The following is a 27,187-nucleotide window of genomic DNA, read 5'->3' on the forward strand; positions in this document are numbered from 1 at the left end:
GGGACTGTGGTAGCCATCTAATCTACCTCATACCAGAAAGAACTTCCCAATATATGTATATGTGTATGTATATATGAAGACCTCAGTGATGGGGGAAACCCTACTATCTCTTGAGGTAGCCCATTCTACTTTAGGACAGCTATAATTTTTAGATTTTTCCTGTCATCAAAACTAAATTTATCTTTTGGCAAATTCTACCCATTCCTCTTGGCTCAGCCATCTGGACAGAATATGAGGAGCAGCCTAGCTTTAAGGGAGGGTGATGTAGGTGGTCTAAGTATTATTATCCTCATTTTATAGGTAGTCAAACTGAGGCCCAGAGAGGTTCAATTCCTTGCTCAAAGGAACACAGTTGGTAAAGACTAGACTCAAACCCAGGTTTTCTGACTCCAAGTCCAATTCTCTTTCTGTATCATAGTGTCTCTCTAGCTTCATAAAGTATTATATTCAATTTAGACTATAACATACTTTAAATATGTGTATAATATTACATATATATATCCCAAGAAAACTTGCTTATAAGTAAACATTCCCTCCCCCCCAAGTTAATTATTCCTTTTGGAGATAAATACACACATGTAAGCTTTAACACATCTAGTGAGTGATGAAAATACTGAGCTCCTCACCTTCTGTACTATTCCAAAGATTTAAAGGAATGCGGATGCTTTCAGAAATAAAGCTATTTGTTTCCATTTTAAGCATGATGTATAGCTTAAACATCAGCCTAAAAGGAAATCATTTGTTTTTCTTTTTCCACTCTGATGAAACTGTTATGTTTTCAAAAGCACAAGTTATATTTTCTCTTGGCCACCAAGGATTAATGATACACACAAAAGATTAGAATCATTCAGTATTCTGTCTCCCAATTTTGGAACTCCATCAAGGTCTGATTATGAGGCTTTCTCTGATAGGCTGTCAGCATGAGTTTTTGTGTAGCCTGCCTTTCATCCTAGGACTGATCCAGGGGATGTTCACAGCCTACTTGCAACAAATGGGTTACCACTAGTAATGCCATGCAGAAAGAATCCTGAATTCTTCAATACTTGGATCACTTACCATAGAGATTCAAGGAGCCTGTTCACAATACACTCAGTAGGCCTGTTAAATAATAACAGAAGCACTGGGGAGGAAAAAGAGCTTTCCCTCATGTTGAAGATTTGCCTAGGAGACATAGGTCCCCAGTGGGCCTCATTAGAAAAAAACGAACAAACAAAAAAAACCAATATAAAATATGCCAGCTGGTAGAAGAAAGGAGAAGGAGGAGTGGAAATAGGAAACCCTCTGCCCAAATGGTGGAACAAATGTGGGAGCCTTACTCTGAGCAGTATTCAGAAAAGATTTGAAACCAACAGAGAGCAGTACTGCTTTAAAAGCTAAGTAACAGCTCCAGCCTTTTTCATTTCTAGCTAATCACAAGAACCTATCTGACTAGTTGCTTCTATTTATCTTCATGTTGCTTCACTGTTTTCCAGTCCATTTGTTTGTTCAGTGATAATAACATCTAATCACCAAACAATTAGATCTCTCATTCTTAATCTGATTTTGCAATTAAGACTGTCTGATATCTGAAGCTAGTTATCTCAATGGATGCACAAATTTTATCAGCTGAATGAGATTGATCTCACTGATTGCTGAGAGAGGCTCCTTACAGACCTGGCCTGATTCCTGATCTAGTTTGCTGTCTATCATTCTCTAAGTCTTATTGTTTCAAGAGCGGGTTATGTTTACAGAATTTGAGCACCACCTCTCATTTACAAATCTTACTTTTTAAAGAATCCTAAATAGCCAGATCACTTATTTTTCTCAGCCACTGAAGGGTAGTAGTCAAGCTTAGTTATTAATTGTTTGGCTCATTTAAATTTTAAGAACCAAAAACCCAGTTCGAGGATACAGACTTTCTCCAGGGGTAGAGTTTGACTTTATGTCAAGCAGCAGTCCAAGAGTCAGCCCAATGGAGGCAGAGAGACCTCTTCCCTTCATTCTACGATGACAGGTTGTTAGCGATCTTTTGAGATTGATCTAAGTAAATAACTTCCTAGTTGTGCTAAATTGTGACCTTTAATGCCTTGAAGAGAGATGATGTAGTTAGCTTTCAATCTAATTCCTCTATACAAAGCATGAAAAAAAAATGAAATCTGTCTGACTGTACCCAGAGCTAGGCTGAGTGCCACGTGGTAATAGCTAAAGAATCAAGGAAATCGAGATAAAACAGATCTCAGGCATTGTAACCCAAGGTGACAAAAGAATGTATTGTTAACTGTTACTTCCAGTGGATTAATTCCTGGGAGGGCAGTTTTTGGAAATTAATGCCTTGAATAATGTTTACACACGTTTTGCTGCTGAACTGTATAATCTTTTGTAGACATCTCATTTTATTGATAAGACTGTATCATAGAACACTGAGGTGTTCCCTAAACAGGGCTTGCCAAAAGGCTATTGAGAAGGGGAAAAGAGACACACTCTTTCTTTTCTCCCTAGTGATTCGCAAACCCATTTTAATCCTCTATTCCCCCACAGTTATCATAAGCCTTAATTTAAGGCAAATCTAATGTACTGCCTTGTTAGAAAAGTAGTGGAGATTCCTGCTCAATATGTAGCTCAACCAGGTAGAAAGGATTCAATGTAATCTCAATTAAGATTCAGTAATCTCAATAAAGAATATACTGCAGACACATTTTGTCTGGCATTTTATTTCTACTGATCCAGATCTGCAAAGGAAATAAATTGCTTCTATGAGGTTTACAGAGATGGTAATCAGACATTTCCCCCAGAAACCTCCTGATTGCTTGATAAGCAGAAGATTGTGTGCACTGATATTTGAGCCAGAAGATGGCAGAAGAACGTCTGCTGTAATTTCTGTATGTTACAGTTATATAGCTACATTGAAAGGTTTGCAAAATGAGCGTGCCAAGTGGAGCAAGTTGTACTTAAAGGTGTCAGATGTCAAAGAAGCCAATGTAAGCATCAAGAGGCTGGTTTCTGTAGTATCTCCCTTTCTCTGTAAGTATATAAGTACTACAGGCAAGTATGTAAGTACTACAGGAGTCTGACACTAGAATTAGAAAGATGTAAATGAAAGTCCTTTCTCTGAGATAAACTGACCACATGGTCATGGGCAAGTCATTTAACCTCTCAGTGATCCAAGCAATTCCCTAAGTTGCAGATAAATTGACAATCTGTATTGGTGGAATGAGTTTTCATAATGAGAGTTCCCTGCGTTTACGAAATAATAGATCTAGACCAAATAGATCCTCTCTCTCTCTTTCTCTTTCTCTCTCCTCTCTCTTCTCTTCTCTTCTCTTCTGTCACTCTGTCTTCCCTGTCTCTCCTCTCTCTCTTCCCTGTCTTTCCTCTCTCTCTCTCTCTCTCTCTCTCTCTCTCTCTCTCTCTCTCTCTCTCTCTCTCTCTCTCTCTCAAAATGTGTACATGTATGTGTGCAAGCATAATTGATGTGGCTGGAAATTCCTACTAAGAAGTAAAGTGAATTACCCAGTATGTGTGAGAGGCAAGATTTGAACCCAGGTTTTCCTGACTCTGAAACCAGCTCTTCATTCTTTATATCACAATGTCCGTCTCCTCTCTAATTCATCCTCCATGTAATTGCCAAAGTGACTTTCATAAAGCACATGTTTGACCATGTTGCTTCCATATTCTCTACCCCTAAGATGAAATACATATCCCTCCATTTAGCATTTAAAGCCAGACACAACCTGACTCCAACTGACCTTTCCAGCCTTCTTAGACATTACTGTACTCTATGGTCCAGCCAAACTGACTCTCTTGTGACATCTCACATGTAACACTTATCTACATTTTTTTGTACAGGCTGTCCCAGTACCTGGAATTAATTTCTTCTTCATCTTTACCTCTTAGAATCCCTGGTTTCCTTCAAAGCTCCCTTCAAGTGTCACCTACTACATGAGGGCTTTCCTGATTCTCCTACTAGGCTAAGTGAACTGTGATTGGATTTCAACATCTCTTCCTACACAGTAAAGTAGCTCCAAAACTGGCCTTTCCCTTTCTGCTTTTCCCTTTCATATCAGAGATATCATCAAAGAGTGACAGTTATTTCTGAAAGGCTTCAAAGGCAAGGGCTGTTTAATCTTTCTTTGTAGTCTAGCACAGTTGCCTGTTCTAAGGTCCTTTTTTGCTTCATTTCTTACCTAGGCTTAATCACTGAATGAGTGTTGCCTTGGACAAACTGAGGCCTAGGAAAGTCTTTAGCTTAAAAAGGCCAAGGTCTCCCACTGCATCCAGGGTCACCTCCAGTTATCCTGATCTTGCCACTGGACCCAAGTGGCTGTGGCCCAGAGAATGAGGCTGGTGACTTTGCACAGCCCTGTCTCATTTAAATCCAATTCACTTGCAAGTCAAGACATCTTTCTGCTATCATTGGTGCTCTTTGAGAACAAAGGACAAACAATAACAACTACTAGTGCCTCCTCATTTCCCTATTAGCAGAAATGAATTCTGGAATTAGGAAATAGCCTCAAAGTCTACTGTTTAGTATTTAGTACTCCTCAATGTCCCTTTCAAATCAGACTTCCTATCCATCCTATTGCCTTGCCTGGTAGAGAATAGCTTTAGCAAGTGTGAGTGGTGGTGTCCTCCTTTCTACCCACTCTCAGTTCTTGTCAGAGGTTTACTTTGTGACATCTCTTATGAAGTTTCGTTTCCTGTCTCCTGAAATACTCAAGTGGTGAGATGATTCCTATTGCTGTTCACAACTCTCCCATTTTGCAGATAAAGAAAACTAAATCATGAAACATTTAGATGTCTCTGTTGAGAGCTGTTCTTTTCCATCAGCTGTTTTGTGAGTTTTATTTTCCTTTTATTTGAATTTTCTGAACTGTGTTCATGCAAGTTGAGTTGGTGATGACCAATGAGGTGGTGTTAAATAGTGACCTTTCTTTATGGAATCAAAAAGCCACAGAGATTAGAAGTCTCCCAAAGTATACTCGGGTCCTGCATGCCAAGCCAGGAGGGCCTTCACAAAAGACCAACTTTGAAGTTTATCATTACATATTTCTAGATTTATTAATTTTTGAAGTATTTTATTAATATCTACTATGGGAAAGGTATTGTAGTAAGCACTAGGAGTAGGAACAAAATAAGTCCCTGCCCTCAAGGAGCTTCCATTTTATTGTCAAAATATAACATATACACAGAAAAATATAAAACACATACAAAGTAAATATAATGTTATTTCAGGGAAAAGTAACTAAATGGTGGTGGGGGCAGAAAGTAAGATCATTAGAAGTTTCCTATAGCACCTGAAATGAGACTTGAAGGGAATTAAGGATTTTAAGAGGCAGAAGTGAAGAAGAGCATTTCAAATATAGAGGACAGCCTGTGGTAAAGATATGGATATAAGAAGTGAAGCGCTGAATTTGCAAATACCAAGTAGTCCAGTTTGCCTAGAATGTAGATTGTGTGAGGGGGAGTAACCTGAACTAAACCAGGAAAGGTATGATGGAGCCAGACTGAAGGACTTTAAATGCTGACAAATGATTTTGTATTTTACCCTAGATAAAATAGGAAGCCACAAGATTTTTGAGCAGAAAAAGATATGGTGTTTTAGGATTTTCAAAGCAATTAAAATATCACTAAGAAATAGCAGATTCTTTGTCTTTCTGCATAGGATGATGGAGTACTAGTAGGCTGCAAAAAGCACAGGATTTGAAGTCAGAAAATGTAGGTTTGAATCTTAATTATGTCACTTACTAGCTAGCTTAGAGTTACTCAACCTGTCTGCCTCAGCTTGCTCATCTGTTTTGTTTTTGTTTTTTTGTCTAGGCAATGGAATTAAGTGACTTGCCCAGGGTCACACAGCTAGTGAGTGTTTTGTATCTGAGGCTGGATTTGAACTCAGGTCCTCCTGACTCCGGGGCTGGTACTCTCTCCACTGGGCCACCTAGCTGCCCCTGCTTGCTCATCTGTATAATTGGGATAATAGGAGTGCTTACTTCCCAGAGTTGTTGTGAGGAACAAATGGGAATGGGGGTGGGAAACAAGCATCCAAAGTGCTTATTAAGTGCCAAACACCACGCTAAGTGCTGTGCAAATATAATCAATGTGATGAGAGACATTTGTAAAGTACTTCGGAATCTTAAAGCTGTGTAATCTATATGAAGCTGCATAACTTCCCTAAGGCTCAGTCTCCTCATCTGTCAAGTAAGAATGCTTCCCAACCTTACTCATGAGGTTGTTGTGAGGGTCAGATAAAATAAATGTATTTGGAAAGCCCTCTATGAATGAGAATTGTTATTACTGTCCTTCATTCTTCCCTTCGATGAGGTAATCCATATCTTATTTAGCTCTGGCTTGTTTCCAGTATCCCTAAATAGAAGTACCTGTGTGTTGTTGTTGCCTGTTTATGATGTGTGCCCAGAGGCTCCCTTCCCTCTTCCGCCACCCCCCCTTTCTACAACCAGGTGTAGTCACATTCCACATGCAGTCCCAGAGGTGGGTGTTCTGTGGAACAGGGCCCTCACTTTGCCTCCATGTGTGACATCTGAGAAGGTCAGTATTCTTCAGAACTTGGGTGCCTGCCAGAAGGTATTACACCAATTTGTATCCATTCAAAAAGATCCTGGATTAAAAGTAATAATAAGGACTTTTCACTGTGTTACTTTATGCTTGTCCAAGTATACTGTCACTGGGACATATAGAACTTTGATCCTTCCCTCTTATCTTGCTCTACTCCACCCAACACCTTTACTAAAATTCAGGTCTGCGCAAGCACCTGCCCACCTGCCCTGACTCTTTTTTCTCTTGGGTAATACTGAGGAAATGGTGTTACAAAAAGGAGAGTACAGGGGAGGGGGGAAAATAATAAGCTGTACCAGGCTACACAGCCATCTCAAACTCCAGTAAATGCCAACAACCTTCTTTTCTATCCCTAATAATTCACCTGCGTGCCGATGCTGTTTTCAGCAAAAAGGGCACTCGCTGCATGGATTTGGTTCTCTGAGCTCGTTTGTTTGCCTGTTTCAGATGGCTAAGGCAAAAAATATCTGATGTCAGGGAGGGGGGTGGAGCATAGGATCTAGAGCTGAGCTATATGGACTATTTGTGCCCAACCTGTGGTAGAGCATTCTGAGCTCAGGTTGGTCTGATCAGCCACAGTCGTTCACACTGTGACATTGACCCCCACAGCGTAATGTCATTGTGGTCCTCTTTGAGCAGGAAGCTGAAAGGAACCTCAAAGACCATCTAAACTAACCCTCTCATTTTATAGTGGAGAGAGCTCCTCTGTTAAAAAAAAAATCGAGTCAGCCAATCGGAAAGCATTTATTAAGGCTGCTGTGTGCCAAACAATATGTTAAGTGTTGGGGATACAAACGCAAAAAAAGCCCAGTCCCTGTCCTCAAAGAGCTCACAATCTAACAGGGGAGTCGACATGCCAATAAACATGTACAAACAAGCTATAGAAAGGATAGACTGGAAATTATCAATAGCAGAAGGCACTAGAATTCAGAGAGATTGGGAAAGATTTCCTGTATAAGGTGGAATTTTAGCTGGGACTTGAAGGAAGCCAAGAAGTCCAGGAGGCAGAGATGAGAAGGGAGAACATTATCTATCTATCTATCTGTCTATCTGTCTGTCTGTCTATCTATCTATATATATATATACACACGCACACACATATGTGGTGTATATGGTAGTAGCCAGTGAAAATTCCCAGAGTCAGGAGATGAAGTTCTTGTCTGAAGATCAGAAAGGAGACTAGTGTCACTGGATCAAAGCATACATATGCAATAAGAGGAGGCTTATGAGGTTATGAATGGCTTTAAACCAAACAGGATTTTGTTTTAGTGGTTCTCCAAGGTCATAGACCTAAATGTCAGAGATGGGATTTGAACTCTGGTTGCTCTGATCCTGGAGTCACTGCTCTTTCCACTGTACCATGATGCCTCTCCCAAATGTGTGTGTCAATTCACGCACCATTTTGATCTTTATTTAGCTCCAACAAAACATGCAATGTAGATAATGGGTTTTATATGGAATTGCTATTGCCTTGTGTCTAATCAAAAAAATACAAATTGATTTGAAAGGATTATGAAATTTATGGTAGTTTTTTTAATCATTGTGTATTTTTTCAACCCAAATGATACTAATAATACAACTGCTGTTGTGTGAACATCTATAAATTTTTTTTTTAATTTAAAAGAGGTCCTTAGACTTGATTCACTTAGTACACTACCTGGCACATAGTAGGTACTTAATAAATGTTTACTGACCCGACTGACTGATTGACAAGAAGCCCTGGTGTAGACATAAAAAACAACCTGACCTTAACCTGACAGGTACTAGTTAAAAGCCAACATTAAATCAATCATCCAATCACTTTTATTAACAATAATAGCTAGCTAGCATTTGCATAGGTCTTTAAGGTCTGCAGGGCACTTTACAATTATTAGCTCATTTGTCCCCATCCTCACAACAATCTTATGAAGTAGGTGCTATTATTACCTGCCTTTTACAGATGAGAAACTGAGACAAAAAGATGTTAAGTGACTTGCCCAGGGATATACAGGGAATAAATGTCTGAAGCTGGAGTTATACTTAGATTTTCCTTATTCCAGGTCCAGCACTCTATCCACTATCACACTTAGCTGCCTATTATTAGCACATATAAGTAACATTTATGTAGGGCTTTAGAGTGGGGGGGAAAGCATGTAACTTCTTAGAGAGAAAAGCAATTTGGTCTTAGCTGCAGGAATAAAGATAAAAGTTGCCAGCCCCATCCTTCCCCATCTAATCTTAATAAGTGAAACTCCAGGGTAATCAGCAGGGCTCTAGGGTTCGCTGCCAGAGGCATGATGGGAGTTGAAAGAAATTTACTCACCCCAACCCAAATATCAGGTAGGCCTGGGGTAGTTAGTGCAGAACAGGAAGCAAGAAAGTTCAAACCAAACAGATCTGGTCTGAGGAACTCTCAGTATGCTAGTTAAGTTTTTATTTGTTCTTTTGTCAACATCTGCAATTTCATTTCTATAGGAAACTGCCTATGAGGAAATGGCATCTACTTAGGCAAGTATTCAAGACTGTAAGCTGCAGAACAGTTGGTGATCTGTATTTATGGATCTATATATTCCCCCAAAATGTAATGGTCACTCAAAAAAACTATTTTTTGTTGTCATTTTTTCCAGTTGTGTCTGACTCTCCTTGGCAGAGATACTGAAGTGGTTTGACATTTCCTTCTCCAGTTCATTTTACAGATGAGAAACTGAGGCAAACAGGATTAAGTGACTTGTCCAGGGTTGCACAATTAGCTAGCAAGTATCTAAGACCACGTTTGAACTCATGGAGAGGAGTCTTCCTGACTCCAGGCCTGACATTCTATCCACTGTGCCCCCTAACTCCTCCCAAAAAAACCCTCTATTTTTTATGCCTATAAAAACAAATTTTATGCCTAAAACAATGACCGAGGCTACACAGTACAAAGGGTTACATAAAGCACTGGAAAGGGCAATTTACTCAATATTCTCTCCTGCTTATGTAACTCTCTACCTCTACTCCCACAAATAATTTTAGAAGAAAATGATGCATTTCTCCTGCTGGCTTTCTTGGGTTATCAGCAGCCTCCCATAAATGTTTGAAGGGGAAAGAAAATTATACTCACCAGCTACCATCCTCAGAGTACCTACTCTCTCAGCCTAGGACAATTTATTCACATAGTCACTATCTCCTCACCTGCTCCATTATCCCTGTTCCCTCCCTCACATACATTCTTTTTTTAGCAGCAAACTATCAGTTGTTAAAAAAAAAAAAAGGTAGAACCTGTGGATCCAGAAGAAGAGGTAGGTGGCTAGACGAATCACTTGGGTTCCCCCCCACCCACTTCAGTTAATATAGCCTCAGGAGTCCCAGAGTATAATCACAAGGTCATAATGAGATGATAAATTCTAAAGATGCCTCTGGGCCCAGATCCCTTTATGAGGTGCAAAGGCCTCTTTGAGTCCAGGAGGAAATAGCAGTGTTTGCTAAGCAAACAAATTAGTCATGAATATATTTTGTCTATAGGCATTTAAGTACGTTATCTCCCTCCTTTCCTCCAAAGGAAGATAAACTCTTTGAAGTCAGGGACTGTCATTGAGGAGCTTACTTTTAACTAGGACAGATTATGTTTATATACAGTATTGCCAGACAGAATCCAGATCAGATGTTTTTGCTTTGTTTTCATGCTTTGTCCCAAAAAAGGGTTCAGTTTGGCGAGCTGGGGTAGGAAATAAAACTAAAGACGAAAGATGTCAATAAAGTTTATTAAAATATTTATGTCAAGACACCTTTTTTATGGCAACAGAATGCTATCTATGGGCAGCTAGGTGTTGCAGTAGATACAGCACCAGGCCTGGAATCAGGAAGACCTGAGTTCAAACTCAGCCTCAGACATTTACTAGCTGTGTGACCCTAAGCAAGTCACTTAACTCTATTTGCCTCAATTTTGTCATCTGTAAAAAGAGCTGGAGAAGGTAACGGCAAACCGACTCTAGTAAGTTTGCAAGAAAACTCCAGATGGAGTCATGAAGAGTTGGACATGACTGATACAACTGAACAAGAACAACAAAATGCTATTTATTTCCCTTTCTTACATAATAGCAGAATCTCGGGATTGGAAGGGACCTCAGAAGTCATCCAGTGCTATGTTTAACTGAACAGGAATTTTATAACACCAGCAAGTGATCACATAACCTTTGTTTGAAGACCTACGGCGATGGGGAACTCACTGTATCCTGAGGCAGTCCATTCCATTGTTGGACTGCTCTACCTTTGCTTTACCTTTGCTCACCTAGGTCAGGTGCTGCTATGGATTGAAACCATCTCCAAATGATGAATTTGAAGTGAGCTACCATAAAATAAATGGATACATGTGACTTGAATGAAGGACCAATTTATGTCTTTGTACTATCATCAGTCTATCACTATGCCTTCCATGTAGTAGGTGCTTAACAAATGTATGATATTGTTGTTGTTGCTGCTGCTGCTGCTGATGATGATGATGATGGTTTTAGGACTATGTTGAAGATATTTCTGAATCAGGTTCATTACGGAGGAGGAAATAGCTTATAGCTATTACGTGCAATGATGCATGGCTCAAGAACTTTATTTTGTCCCTAGGGCAAAATTGCAAAGATACAAGAAGTATGGAGGCACAGAAGGGATTTAAGCAGAAGTATAAGACTGACCCATTTGCATGTGGTTTGGAGATTAGTTTGTGCTGTCACTGCATTAACATAAACCCTCTGTTCTGGTAAGATCTCTTTAAGGTCCCCCTTGAATATCAAAGTCATTTAATGTGCTCATTTTCAACTTTTAACTTTGCTCATATTGGTCCTCCCACAAATAAACCCCCATTTTCCTTTCTGCCTCCCAAACTTCTAATGCTGCTTCAAGGTCCAGCTTAAATCCCTTCTCTTTGAAGCCTCCTGACGTTCTAGCCCGTAATGACCTCTTCTTTCTCTGAACTCTTATGACAGTCAACTAGCACTGTATTGGGAATAAGGAAATGCTGAGTTCAAATGTGACCCCAGACTCTTGCTATTTTTATAATCCGGAGCAAATTAGTTTATCTCTCCCTCAGCTTTCTCATCTACAAAATGGGGATGGTGAAAATAGCACCTACCTCCAGGGTTTTTGTGAGTATAAAATGAGATAACATTTGTAAAGCATGATCGTTGGAATACAGGGGTCAGGAAAAGGTGGACTGCTCCACAAGCTATTGGTAGGATTATTAAGGCTGCCACCACATGTGTTCTTGAAGAAATAAAATTATCACCAACATGACTGCAGCACTAGAATGTAAGCTTCCTGAGGGCAGGAACTCTTTGATGTTTGTCTGTGTGTTCCCATAGCCTTGTATGTTAGTAAGCACTCAAAAATTGTTTATTGATTGAAGGAAAAAAGTATTTATTAAGAACTTATCATGTGCAAAGCCCCATTCGAGGTGCTGAGAATACAAAAAAGAAGTATAGGACATCCCCTTCCCTTAAGAAGCTCACATTTTTATAGGGAGAGACAACACAGGTAGGAGGTTTCAGCTTCAAATCAGATGGAAAGACTCAGCAGTCCTTATGGTGCAGAAACAAAGCAGATGGTACATGCATCTGTTGTTTACAATGACAAAATCATGTCTGTTTCTGATGTCCAAACATTTGAAAGAGCGAAGAACTTTAGCGGTGATAACCTTCTTTTCCAGGTCTTCAGCAGCTGGAGCTGATAGCAGGGTTTGTAGTCTGCAAGGCCCTGTTATTCCCCACGCTCTTGGGCTTACCTGTCTATTGCTTGTCATTGGTTGGCCTTTGTTGTTGGTGGTCACAGGGATGTGAGGGCTCCCTCTTCCATGGGGAATGGGGTGGGGGTGGGGAGTGCATTTTTAATAGGATTAATTATTTTATTTAGCTTAATCAAATCAACTTAACAAGCTTAAAATTACTGGAGATTTTAAGAATTAAACTTTCTTAAAGGTGTCTAGAGAAGGTGATTCTGCAATACCCTTCAAGTCCCTGTATGTAAGTGAATGACACAGTATGCATTGCTCATGTGGTTACAGAGAAGGAAAGCCAGAGGAGATTATGTATGCATACCTTAAAGAGTCATATAAATGTCAGCTCTTATTATTGTTATGAGTATACAGAGGAGGAATGGATGACTGAATATGAAATGAGGCAGTTATGTGGAAAGAGAATTGAGCAGACAGATGGGGCAGGTGGATATGAAGGAGAAATGGGCAAATAAATAACAGTATATGGCATATTACTAGAATTCATAGTGTGGTGGAGTGAACATTGGATTGAGAATCAAGAAATGTAGATTTTAGGGCTGGCTCCGCCACCAACTAGCTGTGTCCTTGACCAAATCAATTTCCTTCTTTGGACCTCAGTTTACTCGTTGTCAAATGAAGTTAGATCAAGGCTCTTAGCCTGCAGTCTTTGAACTTTAAAAAAAAAATTGGTGATTATTTCAGTATAATTTATTTCCTTTGTAATTCTATGTGTTTTTTAATTTTATGCACTTAAAAACATTATTTTAAGAAGGCATCCATAGGCTTCACTAGACTGCCAAAGAGGTCTACATCACAAAAAAAGAAGACTCCCTGGATTAGATAATATTAAGTTGCTAAAATTCTAAGTGTCTGTGATTCTGGTTGCCAAAGAAGAATATGGGAAGGTAGGAGAAGATGTATTTAGGGTTAGAATGAATTACTTCTTTCTTCATTGTGGTTCTCAGAGATCTGCACAGTTTTTGTTTATGATTTCTTGAAATATAGTGTCCAAGCTATTTTTAATCATGATTTTCAAGGAATCTAATGCTAATTATAGCACTAACCTAAAATAGTTTGTTGTAAGGATCAAATAAGATAATATTTATAAAGTGCTTAGCACAGTAAAGCATACATAGTAGGCATTATATTAATGTTATTTCATATATGTACATATACACACATGTTGTAAAAATATAAACATCTTCAAATATATCCTAAATATATAATTTCCTATTCCCCCTTTCTCTTTCTTCAGTGTGTCTAATTTGTCCTTGCCTCCCAATGCAGCTGCTGCCGTCAGCCATTGCTATACTCAGGAAACATTTCCCACATTCCACTGGAAGTCTCAGTTCTTCTGACCTTTTTGAAGTCTGCAAGGTCTTCCTTTAGTTAATGGACTGAGGAGAGTAGAGACTCTCTCTTCCCCACTCTCCCAAGTTATTCCCTCTCAAAGGCTAGGCAGAAACTGCTCCACCTCCAGTTTGACCTGCTATTGGTGTTGCTGTTCTATTTAATTTCCCAAGATGTGACTGATGTTCTTCAACCAATCCCAGTACACTTCCTATGCAGCCATCTCATTTCATCTACTGGCTGTAAGCTTTTCTGTTCTTCCAAACTGATTAAGGACTTTTCCACACCTACCTTATACTTTTAATTTCTTGATAGCTTTGGTAGAGGTGTCTAGAAGCTTTTCACACCTATTTTCTGCCCTTGCTTGATTTACAGGCCTGTCTCACCTGATAAAGGTATCAGCCATATAGCATTTGGGGAGGGAGGAGGGGCAGAAGTGATCAATTGATTCAGGGGAGAAGCCCAAGCCTTTTGTGTTTGATTGGAGCGGTATGGATCCCTACTTCTCTGCAATATTATTAGAAAGAGGACTCTCTTCTGAGCAAAAAATGAGACATGAAACCCATACAACCCAGAGATGGCCCAGTGAAACTGGTGACTGGCATGGTCTCTGCTTTCCCAATTAGCTTCAATAGCTAAACAGCAACAACTATGGAAATTACAGCTTTCAGGCTGAATTTCCCTTCATTTGTTTACTTCTTTCAAAGATAGTTCTTTTTTCCTCATCATAATTGTTAAATAAGCATTTTCATTGGAAGTCTTAAGATGTGAAAGCTTGAGTCACAACAAAATTCCTAAAGAAAACTTATCAGTCTGCATGAAAGTTCTCCCTGTTCTTATCATTGTTACCCTACCCCTTAGTAAGAGGGGTATTGTTTGAAGACAACTGGAACTGAATGGATCTGGAACACTATTGTGTGGGACAGCGACCCCAACCCAAATTAAACTGAGAGACTTCTCAAGGTGGAAAGTAAAGGTTACCTTTATTACAATCTCAGGAGATGGCTGTCTGTTCCTCCGATACACGTGGAGAGAGGTGGGGGAGGGGAGAGGGGGAAGAGGGGGAGAGGGGGAGAGGGGGAGAGAGAGGGAGGGAGGGAGGGAGAGAGGGAGAGAGGGAGAGAGGGAGAGGGAGAGAGGGAGAGAGGGAGAGAGGGAGAGAGGGAGAGAGAGAGAGAGAGAGAGGGAGAGAGGGAGAGAGGGAGAGAGGGAGAGAGGGAGAGAGGGAGAGAGGGAGAGAGAGAGAGAGAGAGAGAGAGAGAGAGAGAGAGAGAGAGAGAGACCGACCTAACAGGGGCCACCTTATAAAAACAATTCTCAGCCCACCATGCAAAGTCTCCACCCACTATGCAAACAAGTCTCCACCCACCACTATCCCTTACTCCCTTAACTGGGGGTGGGCTTACATTCTAACTGGGAGGTGGGGCTTACATTCTAGGCACGAAATTCAAAGACAAGGAAAGAGGCTGGGCACCCAGGGCAAACAGCTCAGGTTGGGGGTGAGGCAGGGCTTATTCTTTCTGTTAAGTGCTTAAAAACAGGGTCTGAGTGGGGGAGGATTTTGAAAGTCATAATCAAGAATTATTTGACCCTTTGAGGAGCCTTCACTTCTGAGAGTTCATTTCTCGCACTACCTTCTGAACTCGTTACCTTAATTACACTGTGAAATCTTCACTGGGACATCCCATTCACTATGAAAAATGATGAGATGTAGTGAAAAGCATGACTGCTCAGTAGAAGGCAAGACAGCAGGAATCTGAACAGTTTTTATAAACAAGCACTACCCTGCCTTGACCCCAACATCTTTCCCTTCTGTCCCAAAAGAATGGGTTTCTCTCTTTTCTGATATTCAGTTGACTTCCACTATGCACAACACCCCACCCCCACCTCCTTCCAGACTTCTCTCCTACAGTTATTCTTAGCTTCTCAAGCATCTTCATTGTCAGACTCTGCTTGATGCTTCTTCCCTTTCTCAGGTTTTCCTTATGTTTAGGTGCCTACTTACATCTGGTTCACAATGGGGATTTGATAAATTCTTGTTTATTGTAATCAAGAACAACAAAAAGCAAATTTCCCTACCCATGCTAGTTACTATCTTCTTTTCCCCCTTTCTTCAGATGGCAGTTTTCACTGATGACCTTCTTTAATGTTTCATTATGGTGTGAAGGTGACCTTAGGTTAGAGATTCTGCCAGTGGAGCAAAAGCTCTGGCAGGTCCCATCAAGTTGGAAATTCTTTAAATATGGGCTTGGTGAGGGACTATATGTTTTTCTTCTGAGAACTAGCCTAGACAAGTTTGGAGAGACTCATCTCCAGATTAGTTACAGGGCAATGAATTATTTTGGCCATGGCAACTTCCAAAGACCTTCCACTAAATTATTAAGAGATGGCTATCTGCATTGGTGAAGTGAGTACTCACACTAATGAAACCACAATTTATTAAAGTATTGAAATTATGGATGTCAAATTTTTCTTTGAGCATGTGGTCTACATTTGTCATCTTGTTCTTAATTTTGCCAATCAATGCTAATTATCCATTCCTTTTGTTGTTGTCATTCAGTTGTTTCAATTGTTCCCAACTCTTTGTGACCCAATTTGGGGTTGCCTTGGCATAAATACTGGAGTGGTTGGCTATTTCCTCTCTAGCTCATTTTACAGATGAGGAAACAGAGACAAACAGAATTAAGTCACTTGTCTAAGGTCACACAGCTAGTCAGTGTGTGAGGTCAGATCTGAACTTATGAAGATGAGTCTTCCTGACTCTAGGCCTAGCACTCTATCCACTGCACCACCCAGCTGTCCTTTAAGCCACTGCAATTCTGTCATCAACTTTCTTCCTTTATAAACACCTGGGAGCACCCCCTGACTCTCAGAGTAAGTGCCCCACGTTCAAGGTATTCCATGGGTCTGTAATATCTAGAATTTTGCTCTCAAGCCCCAGTAATGTGTTTACCACTGGTAGCTAGATGACACAATCAATTCAAAGCACAGGCATTTAATGAAATGACATGGTAAGAAAAGTAGCAATCAAATACTTCCCTCATGAAGATGGGACATTGTATCCCACAACACATGACATTAGTGGGAAGAGTACAAAGAATGTGTGTGTATGTGTATATATATATACATATATATGTTTATATCTGTATGTATTCAAACACATATGCATAAACATATGCATATATGCACATATGTATGTATGTTTATGTGTGTGTTATACATATACATATATATGTATGTATAAAGTTTCTTTCCTCAAGGAAAGTGGGAAAAGACAATACACACCAAGGAGAGAGTGCAGGAGGCTGATTTGGTGGGGGTGGGGAGGTACCCACTCAAGGACGTGGTGTCATACTCAGAAGCAGAGTCAGCAGAGGTGGTAGGGGAATGAGGAATAGCCCTTTCTCAAAATAGAATCCCTAAGAGGAACTCACCAATGGGATTAGTGGGCCAGCATTTGCTGGCAAAGGGATATTTCAGGGTGAGGCAGTGCTGAGGTAGATAAAACATGGTAGAGGTCCAGGCAGACATGTGGTAAGCATCAGGCATGTCTAATTAGAGCCATAAGTAGAATTTTTTCTTCTGAGACAACAATATTTCAGGTAGGGGTGGGGTGGGAAGAAATTAAGAGATGGTGGCCTATCCCTTGCCCCTCAGGGATTGGGGAGCAGGGGAAGCAGGCATGAGAAGGAGAAAGGCATCCTTCAATGGGACCCTGTGGGGTGGTGATTATGCCACATAATGGAACCAACTGTTCAACTCCCATCTAGATATTCTTCCATAACCAAAAAGCAACTGAGGGAAGAAAAGAACTGTCATAATTTTTAGTTTCTTCTGTCATAGCAGATATTTCCCAGGACTTCTTTTCCAGGGGTGAGTACTCTGACAAAGGTAACCATGTTTATAATACACATGCATATATATATTATATGCATATATGTACACACATGTATACATGTATGGGTATAGGTAGACAGATAGATACAGATATAGATAAATAAGCTCTACATTATAGAGTACCACAGTGTTATATCTAATTCTCTTCTGCTATTCTTTCTATAAGGAAATAGTTGCTTGTTCATGCTTATAATATTAATAAGATAATTATTAAATTAAGTTATTAAATATTAAATTATTACAGAAATTAAGAATAAAACCAAAGGTATGTATGAATTTATTTTCTTTTTTTCACTTTGTAAATATGAGATATTTTATTAATAATATCTATCCTTCCATGCTGGAAAAAGTAAATGGGCATAAATTGCAGCATGAGCAATTTGGGTTAGTTATAAGAATAGAATAAGATCCTAATTATAAAGCTAAGCAAAGAGTTTGTTGGTTGGTTTTTCCCTTCTTTAGGGTGGGGAAATAATCATCTGTGGTCAGGAACCAAGCAGTGCTTCATAATGATATAGTATAGACAACTAGCCCAGTCATGCAATTTAGGTAATGGGTATTTATGATTTCAGTAAATCATTTTAAATGGGATTCTTTCTTTTTCTTTAATTCTAAAAACAGCATTCTTGACAATTTCTGAATTTGGAGTACAACGTTATTGGTATCTTAAAACCAATATTTTCCTGTCCCATTTCTTACCTTATAATTGTGAATTTCATAGATGTCACTGTAACCATTAAACAGTTTTGTATTTCTTTATATTTAGTTTTCTGTGTGTAACACAGGTCAGATCTCATTTTGGAGAATCCCAAAAGATTGCTGAAATTCTTTTGTTCTTTTTGTTGAGTAAGTAGTCCAAACCCAGGTGTTGACAACTTTTATTAGGGGAAGTTTCTGTTATAGCAAGATTTGACCTATAATTAAAAATAAATGGTCACCACCCTCCTGGTTATTGTAACCAAAGGAAAGTATAATTGAGAAGGAAGAATAGAATTTCTTTGGCTGGGTGTATAGAACACATGAAGTCCAACTGAAAAGTAAAAGAACTGTGTCTTTGATCTAGATATCCAGCTATTTAGACCACAGAAGATACCAGGATGGTTTTAATCTTCCCTTCTTTTAAATCTACACATTTTTACTTTTAGTAGGGGGTGGAGGAAGAGGGGAAAGGGGAGAGTGATATGAGAGGATGAGAAAGACAGAGAAGGGAGAGGAGAGAGTGTATTATGTATGTAAAACTTCAGTAATAGATTAGACTCGCTTTCTTCTTTGCTCCTATTTGGAAATAAAATTCAGTATCAAATATTTTATTTATAAATACATGCTTTCAGTGATTTAGTAAAAATGTTTCTTGAGGAATATGATATGATAATGAAGTGATTCGGTTGGCCAAATGCTAACTTTTCATCAGAAAATCTGTGATCATTGGGGCTGTTAAAAAGAAATCGAAAATTGTTCAGAGGCTTAATCATCAAGCAAATATGTCCTCTGATTAGTCAACATGGAATAGGTCCATAGTACTTGGAATCTATAGAATTCTGGAGATTATCACCCTCCAGCCAAACATGACCTCTTGGTATATAACCAAGGCATTTAAGGTAATCTGACAGATTGTGAATGGAAATTTTATCTCCTTCCAAATCAATTACTCTTTTACAAACATTTAATTTAGGATCACTTGGACTTTTGGCAATTGTAATGTAAGCTCTTTGGACAGCATATACATGTCAGCTAAGATTTTCTGCAGACGATGTCAGAATTCTGGATTATAGGCTCCATTGACGGTCCAGAATACAGAACACCACCACCACTATAGTTAAAGGCACAGTAAGCTATATGGCCATTCTGAAGAGTACAGCAGAGAAGCTGAGAAGTTCTTCCCAGAATACTTTGAAGCACAGTTCTATGCAGACTCAGATGCCACTGGCCTTCCTACCCTTAAAGCCAGTTCTTTAATACATTTAGTTCTTGTGGTGGTATCTCCAGAAAACCACATGCTAAAGTCTTCTCAAAACACTTGTGGACAATCCATAATTTCAGGGAATCAAAATTTCTGGGAAGCAGTCTTCTGGGAAATCATGTCCTTCACACCCTGCTGATTGGCAAAGATGACAATGTTGAAGTGGCTGTGGGAAGAGAGATGCAGGGAATATTTTGGTACAGTTATAAATTGTGCGAACCATTCTCAATGTCTCTCTGGGCCTGGCAGGTGTCCACTCGTCCCTGAGCCCAAGATTATTTTCAGTGACACTAGAAATCACTCCAAAGCTTTAAAAAGATTACAGAGGAGGGGCAGCTAGTTGGCATAGTGGATAGAGCACTGGCTCTGGAGTCAGGAGGACCTGAGTTCAAATCTGACCTCAGACATTTGATACTTATTAGCTGTGTGACCTTGGGCAAGTCATTTAACCCCAATTGCTTCTCCCAAACAAAGAAAAAAGATTACAGAGGAGATGAAATTTGTCTTTTATTATTCTCCCCTTTCCTTTTTGCATGCCTCTCCTACCTTCCAATGTTCCTTTCACCCGGGTGCTCAGTAAAGTCACATCATCTTCTTTTTCTCCACAGCCTCCTACTAACATATTTGGACTCTCCTGAAGTGCTTCCACATTCACAAATCAGCCCTTTCCTAACTCTTCCTAATCAAAATTCCCCTTCATGCCTTACCTCACTCTCCCATTTCCACTCCTGAAAGAGGAAAGCTTTTATTAAAATCACAAAGAGAAGTTTTTCTTCATTTCCTTACTACTCTCTGACCTAGCTATCCATACAGTGGGGAAAATAGTTAATGGGGCATTATGATAAGACAGATCATTAGAGCTAGTCAGTCATGACCAGGCTTCCTGGTCACTGCCAGCTGTCTCCTCATCATACTGTTTGCTCTCCGGCCATCATATTATCACCATCTTCCTCTGACCAGAGCCTTAGCCTCTGATCCTTGTTCCCCTGGCTCTGTTAGATGAGCCTTATCTTACTGGGGACTAGGCCTCTATTCCATTTTTCATTCTCTGCATTTACACAATACAATGCCCACTCCCCTCTGTCTTATATGTTTTCTTTTCCCATTAGAATGTATAAGTTCCTCCAGGTCAGGAACTATTTTGTTTGCTTGTATTTGCATCCTCAGCATAGTACAATTCCTGGAATATGGTAAGCACTTAGTAAATGCTGTATGTATGTATGTAAGCATGTATGTATGTATGTATGTATGTATCTGTCTATCTATCTATCTATCTATCTATCTATCTATCTATCTATCTATCTATCTATTGACAGACATTGTAAAATGACAGTGAGCTAGGCTCAGAACCAAACAGTCTGGATGGTCTTTGGAAAATTGCATAGCTTTAAAAATGTCACCTTGAAACAAAAACCTTCTTTAACAAAGGCATATTTCAGTGATCTTTTAGGATGCCAAGTAATGGAGTATTATTATCTCAAAAGTTGAGGCTGAGTTACCCAAAGAGGGATGGAGAGGTACATGGTGGGCACAAGCAGGCTGTAATATACTACAAATGGCTTATAAAGGAGAAACAATGTCAAAAATGTCATCATAGGGTATATCACTGAGAAAAAAAAGGATAGTTTCTCATAGAGAGTAAGGGATAGTCAATGGGAAGTCCACATGCTACATTGGTATCCACAAATGCCGAAAGATCCAGAGCAAGGTCACCAGCAGCTCCCAAATGCTTCCTAGGATGAATTTATGGAATAATCTGGATTAGAATCATATAGGTTGGGCAAGATCTCATGGAGAGCTCTTGAGCTGAACATTGATGAAACCACAGGTCCCTCGGGACATAGAAGTATATTTGGAACTTTAGTTTTGTCCTAAACTCAGAGTTGATTTTTCTAAGTTTCATTTCAACCAACGAGGACCTCAATGACACCTTTTGAATACCATGTAGTGGATGAGAGAGCTAGTTGCAAAGCTAGGAAGTGCTGGATTCAAGTCTTGTCTCTGAAACATATTGGCTGTGTGACATTAGGCAAATCACTTGACCTCTCAACTCTCTAAGACTCTATATTGCAAAGAAGGTATTGTTCTGCATAGGTAGATGGAGTTTCTTCATCTGGGAATTCACCATAGTAATGAAAAAACAAGTTCATTCCCTATTACCTAGCCTAGAGGCAGCTAGGTGGTGCAGTGGATAGATGCTAGGCCTAGAGTAGGGAAGACCTGAATTCAAACTTGGTCTCAGATACTTTATAACTATGTGACCCTGAGCAAGTCATTTAACCTCTATTTGCCTCAGTTTCCTCAAATGTAAAATAGGGATAATAAAAGCAGCTACCTTCCCGCAGGACTGCCATGAGAATAAAATGAAATAACATATGTAAAGTACTTAGCACAATCCCTGCTTAATTTATTCACTTTTCCATACCAGGATAAGATTGTGGTGACCTTAAGATAGTCTTACAAATGAAAATTGATGTTTTTTAATAATTAGTTCACACAGATTAAAAAGCCATTATTTCGCAGTCAGTCCACATGAGGTACTAGTATAATAAATGTATTTAATTTTATAATTTTATGAAATTGTCATTTTTGCTCTTCTTTTGGTATTACTAGGCCTGAGCCAAAGGGCAAATGACTGTTTGTAAGTGGGCCTTAGGAGAAATTCTAGATTTTAATGACAATCCCTGTAGGCAGTCCTACAGCTAACCCTTTTAAGGTATCATTGAGGTATGCTGGCTGGCCACTGTGGGGGAGAAAAAACCAACTTATTCTGTTTCTGACAGTGATAATGTAGAGCCTAACAGATCCTTTTCCCACTCCTTTCCAACAGATCATTTCCCCAGAGATCCTTGGAGTCATTAGCAACTCTCTTTCACTGACTGCACAAGTAATGTTAAGCAAACCACTTCATCTTTGGATATCTCAGTTTGCTCATCTATCAAAAAGAGATCATAATTCCTGCCCTGCTTACCTCACAGAGTTACTGTTAGTGTCAAATGAGATCATATATGTGAAAATTCCTTGAAAAAAAATTTTTTAAGTCCTCTACTGTGGAATACAGTAAGATTTCTTTTTCAAAAATCTATCCCATCTAGAGTTGACTTATCCAAAGCAATTTGCTTGAGGGAAGGTTCTTGAAATGTGAAATCAGTTGACCTTGAACCTTGCTCAACAATCTTTCATCCGAAGGCCATGACTATTAAGCTCACACTTGCTTAAGACACAGTTTTAAGGTAACATAGCCTTCCAGGACAACTGTTTTATTGATTTTTCTTTGAACAATGCACTGATGCCATCATCACCTGTGTATTCAACTTCCCAAGTTGATACTGGGATTATGTTAAGAATTTGTGCTTTAGCCTCATGATGGAAAATGCTATCCACATCTGAAGAAAGAACTATGGAGTTTGAATGCAGATTGAAGCATACTGTTTGCTTTTATTTTTTTCTTCTGTTGTGTTTTGTTTCCTCTTTCTGGTGGTTCCTCCTGTTGGTTCTAATTCTTACCTACATGACTAATGTGAAAATATGTTTAATAGGAATATATATGTATAGCCTATATCATATTGCACATCATCTTGGGAAGGGAGGTGGAGAGGGAGGGAGAGAAAAATTTTAAACTCAAAAGTTTATGGAAGTGATTGTTGGTAATTCAAAATAAATTACTTTTTTTAAAAAAGAATTTGTGCTTTAGTCCTTTAAATGAGCCAGGTTTGGGGCAGCTAGGTGGTGCAGTGGATAGAACCTCGGCCCTAAAGTCAGGAGGACCTGAGTTCAAATCCAGCCTCAGACTAAACACCTGACACTTACTAGCTGTGTGACCCTGGGCAAGTCACTTAACCCCAATTGCCTAAAAAAAAAATGAGCCAGGTTGTCATTTGTGTGAGGGCTCTTTCCTTGGTCCAGGGTTGGGGAACCTGCAGCCTCAAAGCCACATGTGGCCCTCTTGGTCCTCAAGTGTGGCCCTTTGACTCAATCCAACATTCATATAACAAATCCACTTAATAAAAGAATTTGTTCTATAAAACTTGGACCCAGTCAAAAGGCCACACCCAAAGACCTAGAAGGCCACATATTACCCCAAAGCCACTGGTTCCCCACCCCTGGTAGACCATAGCCCCTGAGTAGATCCCCAATTATATGTGCTCCTCTAATTCCATTGTTGATGGCATACCAAGTTTGGTAGGGCAGGGTGGAGAGTAAGGTGGGAAGAGGAGATCCAAGCACAAAGTTATCAACCTCCACATATAAATATACAGGTCACCCCAAAAGGTTATTTCCACGAGTGGTGCTGATGACTTGTACTCTGATGCTGATGGTTCAGGTATGGTTCTCTCCAGAAGCAAGGAACCAAGTTAGATAAACTCTTCGAAGCCCTTCTAGATTTCCCACATAACATTCTTCTGTGAAACAGCCTTCAACCATCGCTTATGCTAAAGTGTACTTTACATTTCCCCAAAACCACACATGTTAAGGTTGGCTGAGCTTTCTTTGTTTCTACTATTCTTCTTTTCTCTGCTTATTAAAGCTAGCCCTGAACACTCCCGTCCTAGAGGAATTAATCATCCATGAAATGGTTTTCTACTGTTCTAATGACTACTAAGGTAGAATATCTATGATCATAGACTTTTGGGAGCCTGAAGGGATCTTAGGAGACCTTCTGATCCAATCCTTAACTGATAGCTTTATAAGGTGACACGGCAAAAAATAAATCAGTGGCCATGAGTCTTTCTAACACTATTGGTCCTCTTGCATAGAGATAAATCCATCAGTGGGCTCATACTTGTACCTATCAAGGTTGACAAGCCCTCCAAGAACCTTCCCTGTTCTGGTATAGCTTCCAATCCATCCCATGGAAAGAAATCAGAGAATGACTCAAGAGAAGGCTAGAATTGATGGTTGTCAGTGATATCTATTAAGTCAACTGAGTAGCTCCACAGCCCCAAAGAGCTACCATCATTCTTTTTCTTTTTTCTTTTTTTTAAAGCTTGGAGTTTTCTTTTTTCCATATAGAGGATAGGATCTAGATGACAGTCATTGTTTTGGATATCCCAGATTCCATATGGATAGGAAGCAATACTTTTCAGAGCTGCAAGGACTATTGGCTGTCCATGCTTGAATATTTTCATTCTGTGATTTTGTCAGCACGTTGTAGTGTAAAGGTTCTGGATTTGGAATCAGAGGACCTGGGTTCAAATCCAAGTTTTTCCACTTACTGCTTTTGTCCATTGGACAAGTCATTTAACTCCTCTGTGCCCTATTATTCATTTATAAAATGAAACAGTTAAAATGGAATCTCTAAAGTGCCTTCAAATGCTTACTAGGATTGTACTCCCTCTACTAAACCTAACAACTATCTATGGCTGGTATCAGGGCTAGACAAAATCATAACCTTCTGGCCAATCTAATTATAGGCTTCTCCAAACTCAGACTGGTCCCAGGGTAACATAAAAGCATATCACTGAGACCCTTTTGGAAGATTTCCATGAGAGTGCTCACCATAGCTTACATTCTACCAGCACAGTCTTTAAGAAGCCAAAACCATTCTTCACCACAATAAAGCATTGGAATGGGATTTTAGTGGAGGACTATTATTTATCAATGGATGAAAAATTATGAAGATTTTACTGTGGACTCTGCTGTCACCTAGTGGAAAATTAAATAATAATGTGTTCTTTAACGACCATCAATTTTGGGAATATTTGCTATGCCTTAATACACATGTTCTTGTAAAGTAAGCTTTGCAAATGGAATACTGTTTTCACATTGGTGCCCACTGTAAAATTCATCATGCATTCTTCCACCTGTCATTAATAGTATGTGTGTGTGTGTGTGTGTGTGTGTGTGTGTGTGTGTGTGCATGTGGGTTAGGTCTATCTTTCATGCTAGCAATTGAGCATGAGCATGAGTTTGCATTTGTATATTTGTGTATGTGTTATTACCCTATGTTCCTTCTTGTTGTTCCAGTTCCCAAATTAGGAAGTCTGAATATCACCTCTCTTGCACCCTAGATGACTGAGTATTTTCCCTGGGAGAAGAGGCACTCCAGAGAAAAAGTGGTAAACATGGATATTCCAGCACCATGTCTATATGTCATAGGACCACAACAGGCACAGTCAGTACTATGGGGACCAACTTTAAAACTCAGATCAAAATAATCTATGCTGTGGAGCCCATGCTGTTGGGGACTGCCTCCCTGTGCTGCCCACACAGGAACCAGGAGTCTCTACAGAAGGTGTGGCAGCAGCTGCGGTGGGTGTTTCTTACTCCATCGCTTGCTGCTTTGGGGATTGATTATAATATTCAAAGTCTGGGCCAGCCTTAGCTCACCACCAGGTGTCGTGAGTCCTCAATCCTTGATGAAATTTCTCTGAATGATCAGAGGCAGATGGAGTTAATCATCTCACACAGGATAATGCATATTAATACCCTTTATAACCATAAAAGCACTATAGAAATATGACTGATAATCAATGTAATCATCATAATTCAATATCATTAATTATTTTTTACTTGTAATAACTAATTAAGTCACTCTGGAAAAGCCAAGCCTTGAGTTGAAATTGGAAGAAGAGCAGGAGGCTAAAGGCAAAGGATAGTGAAGATGGGGGCAAGAATAAAATGTCACATTAAGAGGGTGTGGGTGTGTTGGGCAATATAATTTCATTGAATGGCTATGCTCAGTGCCCTATGCTGGGTGCTAAGACTAGATAGAAAGGTGAAAATTGCGCAATCCCACGCCTAAAGGAGATTACCTTGTAATAGAGGTGGAGGAGAGGTGAACCTTGTGAACAAATGACTATAATGCAAGTTAGATTTTGACAAATAAATAGAGGTCAGAGAGAGGGATAAAAGACTGACAAGGGAGAGGTCACTTTTAGCTGGGCAGGGGAGCATCATGGAACCGTTCATGCAGGAAAGGGCATCTGAACTTGATCACAAAAAAAAGAAAAATTGTAGCAGACAGAAAGGATGGGACATCATTTCTAGGCTTTGTGCAGATGCACAAAGATAAGAGAGGGTAGGGTGAGAAAGGGGAACAGTTAGGTGTCCAGGTTGCTTGGATCCTAATGGCTAAACATAACACTAACTAGCTAAGCAAGCAGAGCCAAAGAGGCAGCCTTGTCTCGAAAGACAAAAGGTACCACCACATCATTACATTTCTGTGAAGTCATTATTTCTCACAAGGTTTCCAACCTTGACTTCTTGTCACCTAAGACAATTAGACAGCTGCCTACTGCCTGCAACTTGCTCCCTCCCACTCCTGGGTGGCAGCTCTGACAGGGGCTCTGGGGAGGTGACAGGGAGAAGAACTATGAAGGATGTGCTATGGGTGCTAGGGAATTGGCAGGGGTCTCTAACTCCCAGGTCGAACATGCTGATTTTGAAAAGAATTGCCCCAGGGACCTACTAGCAGGGGAGAAAGTGACAAGGTCAGATAGCCTGGCAAATGTGATGGTTTTGGCAGCTGTATTTTGAAGGCACTGTTAGTGAGGGGAAAAAAATGGTGGTGGGGGGAGGGGTGAAGTTAGTGCAAGCTGAGAAAAAGCCAATAAAGAGAAGGTTCCAATTAGAAGCAGCCTCTTTCTTATTGGTGGGTCAGTTCGAGCCTGGGCTGACATGACCAACATGGGGATTTACTAGTCCAGCAAGCAATGGGGGGAAAGAGTGGGGTAGGCATTATACTTGTTGGTTATGTTATAAATGACATA

The 27,187-nt window shown here is 39.8% G+C and overlaps 1 pseudogene; it reads right to left on the reverse strand.

The window, feature by feature from the left end:
• Positions 1-20,097, reverse strand: part of LOC110218055 (mitochondrial inner membrane protease subunit 1 pseudogene) — a 34,393-nt pseudogene extending 14,296 nt beyond the window's left edge.
• Positions 20,098-27,187: the final 7,090 nt, after the last annotated feature.

The sequence above is a fragment of the Phascolarctos cinereus genome, unplaced genomic scaffold (genome assembly GCF_003287225.1).
Source record: "Phascolarctos cinereus isolate Bilbo 61053 unplaced genomic scaffold, phaCin_HiC Scaffold_726;HRSCAF=1367, whole genome shotgun sequence".
In the NCBI taxonomy this organism is placed as follows: Eukaryota; Metazoa; Chordata; class Mammalia; order Diprotodontia; family Phascolarctidae; genus Phascolarctos; species Phascolarctos cinereus.